Source organism: Thermobia domestica, chromosome 5 (genome assembly GCF_964235325.1).
Source record: "Thermobia domestica chromosome 5, izTheDome1.hap1.1, whole genome shotgun sequence".
Classification (NCBI taxonomy): Eukaryota; Metazoa; Arthropoda; class Insecta; order Zygentoma; family Lepismatidae; genus Thermobia; species Thermobia domestica.
In genome coordinates, this window is record NC_137458.1 from 182,621,845 (window position 1) to 182,635,081 (window position 13,237).

The window sequence follows — 13,237 nt, forward strand, 5'->3', positions numbered from 1 at the left end:
TTGAAAAACAAAATCCACATGAGTCCGTGTGGGTATTTTTGGTTTAAATTGATTTTGTGAAAGTTTCTTTGCGACGGTAATGTTAAAATGTGATTCTGTAATATCATATACAATAACTTGTTTCGAGGCAGGGGTGGTTCAATAGTAGATCTCTCACCTGTGGCGCATGGGGTATTTGGCTCGATCCAGCCGAGCCAAATAGACTTTGCAGTGGACAAACATCATGCTTATGGCTTTTCTCGGTGATCTCCCGTTTTGTCATTCCCCTATCATTCACTGTCTCTTTTAGCCTCGATGGATAATTATGCAACATTAAACTGAAAAAGATCTTCGGCTCACGAGCTGGAGTAGTAGCTAGCAATTCGCTTTTGTTGCACCGCTAGGAGTTCTGAGTCAGATTCCTGGTTGTTCGGATTCAAGAACTATCAGTTCACGTCTGATATAATTTTAGTGCTAGGAAAAAGCTGAAACTTCAACAAATAAATGCAAGGCTGTTTTCTGTTTACTGATAAAAGAGGCTTCAAGATGCTGGTGATGTGTTAGGGGAAACTATATATGAAGAGCAATAGAATAGCAGTGTGCAGCGATCTGAACAGACAGTGATAGTGTAAAATAGGTATCCTCTTATTTCCAATGAGGCCAAATTGTTGGTGTGACGAAAGTGCTATGTGTGTTGAATGTATTGTGAGGATCAGTGCCTAAAATTATTACTGTCAACAAAAGTCACGGCAAAAACACGTTAGCGAAAAAGAACAGAGTTTGGAATGAAGCCTCCTGTTACAGGCACTGCCAAACATTAAAGCTGATTGTCACTAGAACTGTCGTGCGACTGTGATGAAAGTGACCGAAGGCTGTGAGCGCCAGTTCTCACAGCCTATGTCGAAATCATTCCGCCCCGAATTGCATGATACGGACATACGGTGTTTGTTGCACAACTGAAACTGTTGATAAGAGACTATAAAGCTTTAGCACGACACCTATGTTGACGCGAATATGCAGGATTGACTGCTGATGTCTGGAAACGTGTGATATTGTTGGATGAGTCTTCGTTCATTATATTTCAAATCACGACCATGTTTATGTGGTCAGAGACCCAGAGAAGCGTATGATATGCAGTGTCTCCGCCCAACCATGAAACATGGCAGACACTTTGTGACCATGTGGGAGGCAATATGTTGGCGTTCATGGGGTTCTATGTTGACGCTTACTGGTCTCGCCCTTGCTGTGATTATGATCCGATTTTGGGGGACCATTTGTATCCTATGCGAGAGGGTGTTTCCGGTCAATTATGCCATATTCCAGGATGATAATGTGCCCATTCATACAGCTGAAGCTGTTGTGTCGTGATTTCAGGAACATGTAGATGAAATTGAACACTACCCCTGGCCCGCCGAATAATGGACTTATACCTGTTTTCGAGACACGAATGCGACGTAGAGAGAACTACACGCAGAATGATGCTGTATTCTACTCTTGCTAATCACCTCATCTATGACTCCATTAAGTCGCATCAGAGCTGTTCTATGGGAGAAAAGTAGTGCAGCCCTATAGTAATCTAGTAAGTTACACTTTTTCAGGTGTTCCATTGAATTGATACGTATCTTTATGCCAGTATTCCTTTGTCGTCAAGCGCGTACACAATTTCAAGACGGGAGACCCGGGTTCAATTCCCGGTGACCTCATATGGTTCTAAATCCATGTTAAGCAGAGGTGCATGTCTCATATTGAATTGATGCTGAAAGGCACATTATGCCCTTATCCAACCAACGAAATAACATAATAAATATTATTCATCAAATACAAAAACTTATATACTAACCCAGGATGCAAAATTTCAAAATCAGACGCACTCGGCAATCCAAAAATGATGGTCGCCAGTATCTCTCATGTACAAATTATGAGAGTCCCCCCCCCCACCGCCTTTGGTTTGAGAAAGAGGGAATTAGATTCAGGATAATCAAATTTGAATTGGACAATTCATATACATGTTAAAAAGTATCTTAAGACTGCACGTTTGTATAACGCTCTCTTTGTACTGAAGTACCAGTTGCAGTGATAACAGTATCTCATGCAAATATCAATTTTTTTTAAAAAATATTTTACTTTATACCGCTCAACTCATCCAAAGGCGTCGGGTCATAATTATTCCGCGACGAATGGACCCTAGTCAAAAGGGGACTGCGTCAATCGGGCCCCGGTCAGAAGGAGCCCAACTACAAAAGAGCCCTAGTCAAATGGCCCCGCGTCAAAATGCCCTTTTCAAAAGGTCTCTCCAACAAAAGGGCCGAGTCAAAAGTGGCCAAATCAAAACGTTCCTCATCAAAAGGGCCCGGGTCAAAGAGTTCCATGACAAAAGGTCCCGATTCAAAAGAGTCCTGCGTCAAACGGGCCCGTGTCAAAAGTGCACCTGCTACAAAAAGGCGCGAGTCAAACCAGCCCCGCGTCGAAAGGGCCCAGGTAAAAAGGTCTCCGCGACGAAAGGGACCGAGTCATAAGGGCGCTTCGTCAAAAGTGACCAGGGCAAGAGTGTTCTGCGACAAAAGGGCCCGAGTCGAAAGGGAACTGCGTCAAACGGGCCGGGATCAAAAGGGTCCCGCTGCCAAAGGGCACGAGTAAGAACAACTATGCGTCAACAGCCCTGGTTGAAAGGGCCCCGCATCAAAAAAGCACAAGTCAGAAAGGCCTCTGTAAATACGTTTTCACGGGTAAAAAGCTTGAGATCAAAGCTAGAGTTGAGATCTGGCATGCACAAGGGGATAGTGTCCCGTTAGTAAGTTGAAGTGTTTGTGAAAAGAAGGGAAAATATCTGTGGTTATTAGTAACAAATAGCAAATATTAGTTTTGTTTGCTTGTTGATTGTTCTGCAAAAATCGCTATCGCTTAAGTCGTTCTCCATGAAAGTTTGCTTGCAATGCCGTATTTCGGAGTTGGTTTTCTCGTGATATAGCCCAATCAAACTTTATCTATTGTTGACTTTCCACTTAGTTCTAAAATTCCATTTTTACCCCTGGATCAAAGTATAGTATAAAAAATATTCTGTGAAAATGATTAGATTAATTTTGCTGTGAGAAGACATATGTGGATCTATTGTAGAGGATATCAGGCTTAGCGCCTATTTTGAATTCTCCCTGTATGTTGTTATCGCTCTTCAAACAAGAAATTGTAATTATTAAATAATTAAGAAGAGACTTTCCCATGTTGTCACCTCATCCCAATACAAATTCATGCTTACCATTCTCTTCCTAGTTTCCGTAACTTCATCAAAACAAACTCAGCCACGCCGTTTCAGGAATTAACAAACTTCCCTATTGACCAAGATAATTGTGATGAGCTAGTCACCCACGTGCGGAGCACCAGGAAGAAGCGAAAGCAAGGAAGTAGAACAAAACCAGGGGACACGGGACCCTCAAGGTGAGAAGTGTAACAGAAGCCGCCAGAAACACACTTTGGACCCCTATTCAGAAGAGTCGTCCTAGCAGCAATTGAGAGACGGTCGGCACGCCTGGGCCCTCACCATCCATTGCATGACAGAGGTGTCATTCCGAAGAGGCTAGGACATCTGGGAGCTGTTGCCCTGAGGTCGAGAGGTTCTTCACTCTCGAACGTGAGGTCCAGGATCGATACCAGACAGAACCACTCAACGGATTGGAGGATAAGGCTTCACCCGATATTTAAAGAGGCTCATCATATCGAAATGGCTGAGGTACAGTAAAACTCTTTCCTCTCCTAACCTTTGTGTCTTTGTGATCTCTTCTGTAAGAAAACATGTATTTCATTTCATTCATCCCCAATTAATTACTTCAGCGCTGTACTACTCAGGTCCCCACGTACTTTCTCTCTTGCCATTCGAAGTGCTATCCCCACATTCTTTCAGTAAAAAACTGATAATTGAGCAAATAACTGTGGTTGTAACCCCACAGTACAGTCCAGCAAGATGGTGGAGATGTGGACCTTCACTTTGTGAAGATTTTTGAGGCTTTTGCCTAGCATTTAGGAATTTTTTTCTCCTAATATAGAAATGCAGCTTCTGTGAGACATTGTTATTATAAATTCCGAACCATAAGTCTTTTAAATTAACGTCAATCCATCGATTTTTATCATATCATTTTTTGTTACAATTCTGTTACATCAAACCATGTCTTTCTTCTTATTTTTTTTTTTGAAGTGACGCAAAGATTGGGTTTATTTAAACTTTAAGTATGTTGTGTTGACACTGATTTTATGTGCATGTTTACTTAGCATTTTCTGCATGTTTCGATTATTAGCTGAACAGTATCTACAGCCTTTTGATGATCTAAACGATATTTCACTACGCAGTACTTTGAACCTATAATTTGTTCATCACCGATTGCCATTCCAGTTACTAGAAATTTTTATACCAATTTTAAAGACAATTTGCATTTATCTACCCCAGTTTCAAGTATTTCTTATTCTTTCACACCGGACAGTTTAAACATGGCCCAGAATAATAGTGAGAATATAGAAGGTTCATTGACCTCGATTCATACGATAGTAAGGCCCGAACCATTTTATGCTAAATTAGGAGAAGACATCACGCGGTATTTGCAGAAATACGAGGCTATTGCCTCCATTAATAATTGGACAGGCATAAGAAAAAAGCTAATCCTATGTACATTGATGAAGGGTCCGGCTGAATTTTGGATGGACAATACTTCCAAAAAACCCGATTTTGTCAATTGGACTTACGATGAGATCAAAGCGACATTAATAGAAGCTTTTGGGAGCAACACCATGCCTCAGTTGACAGAAAGTGAAATGCCTGCTCGCGAACAAGGAGAAACTGAGAGCATATCTGATTATGTTTATTCTAAACTCAACCTCATTTTGAGGGTAGACCCTCAAGCTTCCCAAGCGAAACAAACACAATTAATCATAGAAGGGTTGCAACCTGAGTATTTTAGGGCCGTTATTCGTAAGGAATATGATTCAGTTGAAAAACTGATATCAGACTTAATAACTGAGGAAAAAACAAAAATCTTGTTAGAACGGAAAACCATCGAGAAATACATTAAGCGTAATTCGTCAATATTGCAGTCTTCATTAGTTTCTAGTAATACGAATGTTGACCGGATGAATACGCATTCTTGCTCTCTGCCTACCACACAGTCCAGAGCTGTTGAGAAAATTTCTGCTCAGAAAAATGCTGACGAGCATGTAAACTCTCAGGTACCTGACTCCAATGCACTGCAGCAAATACAGCAACAGTTAGAGAAACTTTCTTTAAATATTACGTCTCTCACTGCAAATCAAGGTCAATCGACAAACACAGGAAATGCAAGTTCATCTTTTCGTGGTAATAACAGAGGAAGAAGAGGCCGAGGAAGAGGGGAAAACCAAGCTTGCTACTACAACGATTATGCTCAAAATCAAGGGAGTAATGGTGACAGGGGTAACGTAATTGACAATAACTCGAGTCATCAGGGTTCAAGCCCCGCTGCGGGGACTTCTAAACCACCACGTTCTCCTATTGTCTGTTGGCGCTGCCAGGGATTAAATCATATAGCCCGAGATTGTCGCGCAATTTTAAACGAAGAAACGGAATAGTTGGTCGGGATACAACTATTCGTCATTCTGTGTTACAAGTCCCTATATTCAAGGAATCAGAACTCCCATACATTAATATTAGAGCAAAGAGCGTGTACACTCCATTGTTAATCGACTCAGGATCACAAGTTCCTTGTCTCCCTGAAAATTTAGTTCCTAAAGGAGCAAAGAAAATAGCAATTACTACAAAATTAAAGGGAGTGACGGGCAACACAATTGAAGTATCTCATATTGTTTTTTTGCGTTTCTTCTTAGGAAAAAAGAGCTTTACGCATCCGTTCAGAATAATTCCTCGGTTTCCATTTAAGCCCTTGCTTGGTCAGGATTTCTTAACATACCATAATGTTTTCCTGGATTTTCAGAACAATATTTTTTCAGTTAATAGATTTGGGAAACCACGTCTAAACCAGCTTCCACGTAATAACAATGAGGGTGTAATTTCTGGAACTTTAAAAGAGAAATTAGCGTCTCTTTCTAGAGCTATTTACACATTTTCTGAACGGATAGTGCTTCCAGCGAAAACGCATACTCGAGTTTCTCTCACTAAACGTTACGACATAGGAGGGAATAAGAATATTTTAGTGCCAAATATTTCTTTGCAGAATAAATTAGAAATTTTTATTCCTTTTTGTGTGTTGTCACCATCTCAGCCTTGTGTATGGATTACGAATCCTACTATTAAAGATATAACGTTAAATGAGGGTCAAGAAGTAGGGTTAGCCGAAGAATTTGAAGAAATATCAGAGGAAGACTCTGCTTATCTAGTAGGTCAAATTCAGGAGGAATTGTCACCCGAAATTTTAGAAAAAAGAAAACTGTTTGACAGGTCACAAATTCAGGTTAACCCCGACCTTTCTGAAAGTGATAAAGAGAAATTTTATGATCTCGCTTATCGTTAGTGATACTTTTATGTGGCACGATCAAGAATTTTCTTTTGCTAAGGATTATGAATATCAAATCCAGCTCAAAGACCACAAGCCTATTTGCAAACCAGCCCTACCTATACCGTATCATTTGCGCGCTGTAGTTAAAAAACAGCTGGACAATTTATTACAAAGAGGGATCATTTCGAGAACTATATCCCCATGGAACTCACCCATTCTCTTAGTTAAAAAACGAACAGGTGATTATCGTTTTGTTTCTGATTTTCGATCTGTAAATGTTCAATGTAGGGTGGATTCCTGTCCGATTCCTAGCATGGAGGACGTGTTAAATCGTGTTTCTGGAAAGAAATTTATTACAACGTGTGATCAAAAGGATGCTTTCTTCCATATCCGCATCACAGAAGATAGCAAACCAATCACAGCATTCTCTGTTCCGGGGGAGGGATCCTTTCATTATAATGTGGTTCCCCAGGGATTACTTTGTTCTTCTGCGGCGTTGAACCGGCTCATAAAACTGACATTAGCCGATATTCCATCGCCCCATATATTGAATTATCTAGATGACTATTTTATAGTAGCTGACACCATACCAGAAATGTTAGAATTATGCACATTACTTTTGATGCTTTTGGCAAACCAGGTTTAAAATTGTCTCCAAAGAAAACCAAGTTTGCACAGACTTCTGTAGTTGTTCTTGGACATAAAGTGAATAAATATGGTATTTCTGTTTCTGACAAAGTGATTGACACTATAAAATATTACAAACTTCCTAAAACTAAGAATCAACTCAAGTCATTTTTCGGCACTTGTAGTTTTGTCAGACGCTTTGTAAAGAATTTCAGTGAATTTTCAGCTCCTCTCTTACAGTTACTTAAGCGTGATGCTAAATATAGCTGGAAAAAGCCACAACAGGATGCTTTTGAAAAACTCAAAGAAGCAATAATAAATTCACCAACTTTAATGAACTATCACCCCAACAGACCATTATTTCTGTACACGGATGGATGTAAATCTGGTGTGGGGGCGGTTGCTAAGAAACCAATTGATGATAACTCTGACAGTGAATTAGTTCCTATTGGGTATTGTTCCCGGTCTCTAAGCGCCACAGAAAAAAGTTACTCAATATATGAGATTGAGCTTCTTGGGGTGCTGTATGCACTACGTTCTTTTCGTTACTGGCTCATCGGAAGACATTTTTTTCTAAAAACAGACTGTAGAGCGATCACATTTCTAAAACAATCTAAAAATGTTAGTGGCAAGCTAGCTCGGTGGCTTTCTCAACTGGAACAATTTGACTTTACAATATCTCATGTCTCAGGAACCGCTAATATAGAAGCTGATAACATCAGTCGTTTTGCTTCCAATAAAAGAGATCTCGAAGATGAAAAGTTAAGTTCAGAGGACCCCTGTGTTTTTTTTTCTAGAAGATAACACCGATGTTAATATTAGCGAAGCTCAGAGAAAAGATAATGTCCTTGGGCACATTATTGACTGGCTTGAGGGCAAATCTAAAGACAATCAGTTAGAAAGACAAGCTTCCTGTTACGAATTGCGCAATAACATTCTTTACAGAAAAAATAAAACACCTATGGGTATGAACTACTTGCTTGTCATTCCTTTGTCATTGCGGGAAACAGTTTTTAACAAGTGTCATGAGGAGATTTTGGGAGCCAATCACTCTGCTTTTAGTAAAACATAAATTATTAGTTAACAGTGTATATTTTCCTGACATGAAGCGCTTTGTATATAGACGCTGTAGAGAATGCCTTCACTGCCAAATGTTAAAGAAAAGAGTTGGTTTGAGTTATGGTAAGCTGCAAACTCACCCTAGTGTTATGCCCTTTTACCGACTGTATTTAGATGTAGCTGGGCCTTATTGCACTAACAATATTTTGAAACACAAATATTTTGTATTCTGTGTGGACGAAGCCACAAGATTTTGTATAACAGCTATTATTCCAGACACCACTGCCAACACTTTAGCATCATTCCTTTTTAATGACGTCATTTTAAAATATGGGTTATTTTATGAACTCTGCCTAGACAGGGCAGCTGCTTTTACAAGCGCCATATTTAAGGAATTGTGCAATATTTGTGGTGTTACGTTGAAATTTGCAGACGTGAAAGCACATTTTTCTATTGGGCTTGCTGAGGTAACAATACGTAATTTGGAACAAAAATTGAAGCTCAATATTGACCCAGATAATTCAGAAAACTGGGTGGAGTTACTTCCCAAGGTTACATTTAGCCATAATATTTCTATTAACACAAGTATGGGACACTCCAGTTTTGAATTACTCCATGGTTTCAAACCAAGGTTAATACATCAAGCTATGTTTGAAACACAGTGTCAATTTCAAGACAACGCAGTCAGGCTATCTCATCTTAATGATATTCGAGAGCAGGCTGCTGAAAAATTATTCAAAAGGTTCCAAACTTCTGCAAAATCATATGACAAGCGTCATAAACAAGTGCAATTTCAGAAGGGAGATCTTGTTTGGATATATGTAGACAAAATGAAACGGGGCCAGACACGTGCTTTCACTGGGAAATACATTGGACCAGGTGAGATACAGGGCAAGAATAACGAAAATAGTTACTTCGTTAAATTCACTACTGGCACATGAAGACAGAAAATAGACTCCATTACGGTTAACCGTCTTAAGAAATATTACCCTCCGTCGCCTCTGGACGAGTTAGGAGATCACGACCATCAACGCAAGAAGCCTCCCACCAGTGACGATATTGAAGCCAGAGACTCAGCCATTCAAGGAGAGAACGTACCCCCTGAAGAGAACTGTACAGAAGATGAGGAGGAACGGAATCAGCTGTCTCCACGGAATGATGAAGACGAAACAGGCTTACCAACATCTAGGTTTATTATTGAATTCACTGGAAGGAAAGAGGGAAAGGAAGAAAAAGATGATCAAACTGACAATTACACGTGCCTAAATATCGTTAATGCCATTTCTATGCTCCATTTACCGGCGTGGGATTTCACAGCCAGACGTACGCTACATAATGCACCTAAAGTTCCTTCAAAATTTGGTGTGAACACTGAGATCAATTCTAAAGTAGCTTTGTACCATGGAAGCATTGTAGAACTCCAGGGCGATGCCATTGTAAACCCATGCAACACGGATTTATTACCTATAGGCGGCGCAGACAGGGCAATACACTTAGCAGCAGGGCCACAATTAACTCAAGAATGTGCACGCATTGGGAAATTAAAAGAAGGTTCGTGCATAATTACAGAAGGGTTCAATCTTCCAGCTAAACACGTAATACACACTTGTGGACCTAAAGGTGAAAATAGTAAATCATTACAGTCTTGTTACGAGAAAATCTTATTTAGTGTTTTAAACAATGATTTTCGTACAGTTGCATTGCCCACCATTTCAACAGGTGCATTTTTATAACCTAAAACACCAGCATGTCACATAGCCTTAAGAATTGTGAGAAATTTCTTGGAGGAAAATTTGGATTCCATAGATAATATTATTTTTTGTGTTTACGATGTACAGAATAAACGAATCTACGAACATTTGATGCATGGATATTTTCCTGTGGTGTAAAAAAAAGTAAGCTTGAGCATATGATTGAATAAGCTAATCTTATTATTACGATACGTTAGTAATGTACAGTAAAGTATTGATACTCTATTTTTGATAATTTTGAAACTACTTTTTAGTTTCTATGGGATATTTTTATAATCCTTTCATTTGAGTATTATTTGTTGTGTATGAGTAGTGGGTTGCATGACAAGTGTTTTTTGAATATGTTTCATATTCTTTCTTGACCTTTTTGTTGGTCGTTTTTTTCCACTGTCAGTGAACCTTCAAGTAACATGGGAATAAATAAATAAATAAATAAATAAATAAATAAATAAATAAATAAATAAAAATGTATATGTACATATTAGACGAAATAAGGGAAAGAAGCACTCAGATGGTTCTAGTGCTGTATATAGTAGATAATTTTAATATTGTTTTATTATTGCTCATAGCTCTTCACCATGGAGTTAAGCAGTAAACACAAGAATACTGCTTCAAATCTATATTTAATTGTAGAACTAGGCATGATTTCTATTCTAATGTGCCACTTTTCTCACTTTATTGCAGGCAAAATCTCATTCTGCTTTTTGTAACGATAACTGCTGTCACTACAGTAGCAACTTTAGAATTCAGTATTTCGTCTGGATTTTATTTTAAAAAGTTAACTAATATGGTCACCTATCAACACTCAGTACCATTAACCTTCAATATCAGTTTTGTGTTCCCGGAAAAATTAAACTCTTCTACGTTGTATAAATTTTTACACTGCAATACACAACAGTATTATCACATGGATGTATGCAAAGCCGCAGATACGCTTAAGCAATTACACAATCACATTTTGAAAATTTTTTGCATATACCGAAACCTATGTTTCATAATCCGGCACCCAAGAAATCTAAGAGAGCGTTATTGGGTTTTATTGGCAATCTTCTAGGATATTGTTGTGATGTAGCTGAATCATCAACTGTAGATGCTTTGCATCAAAAGGAAGAAAAGTTAGAAGGAACTGTATTGCAAGTTCAGAAACAATTAATGCTAAAATAACATTCTTACAGAACTCATCTCAAGAACTTTCAAATTTTCATGCTCAAATTCAAAACAACTTCCAGAGAATTAGAAATTTTTCCCAACACATCGTAGAACAAAAAATAAGATTAGGCAAATCTCTTAACACGCTAGACTCTAAAGTGACGGCTGAATCGTATGCTTTTATCTCCGAATTTTATGAAATCACGGCACAATTTTTGAAATTTTTGGAAATTTATAAATATGATTTATTAGTAGAAAGCTGTAGAGATGGCAAACTCAATGCCAATACTATACCATATGATGTTCTTGATGCACAAACTGTTAGCTTTAGAATCTACTCTTATTAAATCTGGGTTCGTTTTAGCCATTGATAGAAACCTATTAGAAATTTATTACACTATTTCAACGCTGTCATGCTCTATAACAGAAAATTACATATATTTGCAACCGAAAATTCCTATTCTGGAAAAAGATTCTAGCTTTGAAATTTTTTCTGTAAAAAGTATACCGTTCGCAATTAGAAACCAGACATGTGTCGTCAATTTCGAACCTGCTATTGTAGCTGTTCAAAACAGAAAGACTATAATTCCCATAACAGGATCTGATATGCTTGGTTGCCAGTTTCGTACTACTCGCTTATGTAAAATTCCTAACCACGTTATTACAAATTCTCGCCAAACAGAATGTATTACGCACGGATATAGAGGACAAACTGTAAAGGACATTACTTCTACCTGCGATTTTCGATGTGAATCAGTCACAACAGTTTAAATAATGGAATTTGATGACCACGAATACTTATTAACGCACCCTCCAAAATTTGTTACCCTATGGAATAATAGTATCCTAACCAACCTCTCATTACCTGATCACTTGAATTTTGGTGCTGTACAAATAACTCTACCGTGTAACATCAAATTGGAAGTCACTCAGCATCTCTTTGTAAAAACAAATTTTCCCTGCTTCGATAATGATTTATCAAAACCTAAACTTCTACATTTATTTCCGGCAATGATTGTAAACAATGTTTTATTTCTCGTTGGACATAAATTCAAACCCAATGTTTTCTTTAATGCCAATACATTAGTGAATGATTTATGGATTTCATCTGTTAGCCACATGAATGTAACGCCTCTTTCATTGGTTGAAACATCATTTGAACGTCCTATCTTTGAACATGACTGGTTTGTTCCCGGAATCATTTTTCTTTGTCAATTAATACTCACCATTTACGTAATTTACGTTCTCAAACAAAACAAAATGTTAATTCTGCTATTTTGTTCCAAGCCTGTGAGAGCAATGGAATTATCTTCGGCGTTTCAAAGCTTTTTAGGAATTCCTGACCTGCACATCTTTATAACCCTAGTTCTCATGTTATTTGTGTTAATAAAATTCTTCCGATTACTACAAAAGAAACCATCATCTCTTCATCGTACTCTTCCAAGATTTTTGTTTGCTACTGCTAGAAACAACGCCTCGACAGAAACACGCCAAGACTTGCATCACTCCACGCTAGAACTTACTCCGAGAAATATCTCAGCATCGTATTTAAACAATTACATCCCTTATGTGTAACGTATTTTAGTCCGTGGTATCCCAGTCATTTAACTAATCTGGAATAGTGCTACTCTTCATATACCGTTACCGAGTAGTCCGCGGTATATCGGACTTTTCAGGCACTTAGTAGAGGAAATGCTACTAACCAAGTTAGTTAATCTAATTGTATCCTCCCATATTCTAACACTCCCACGAATATCAATTTTAACTAACACAAACTTTTACGAATACCTAAATTTAGAGATATTTTACTTTGCATATGTATAATATATATATATATTATTTATCTTATATGTTATTCATTATTTATAATTTATCTTATTATATTACATATATTCATATATTTATTTTATAGATCACAATTAGGTTAAGGAATCATATAATTATTGTATATAAGCAAGTTACAATTAATTTTTCTTTCAAATGTCATTTTTTCCTTCCCACTTAACCCCTTACTTGTATCTCAGCCATAATCTATATTAATAATCCCATATTAAAATTATTACACTTACCTCCCATCAAGATTGCATAACACCACACTTCCTGAAGTACTATGAACTAATTCGTTTTGTTTCCTTCATGTAAAATAAAATCTGAATCAGCACAACCTTGAATTCTATCCTTCTACATCTTCAGTTTCTACGT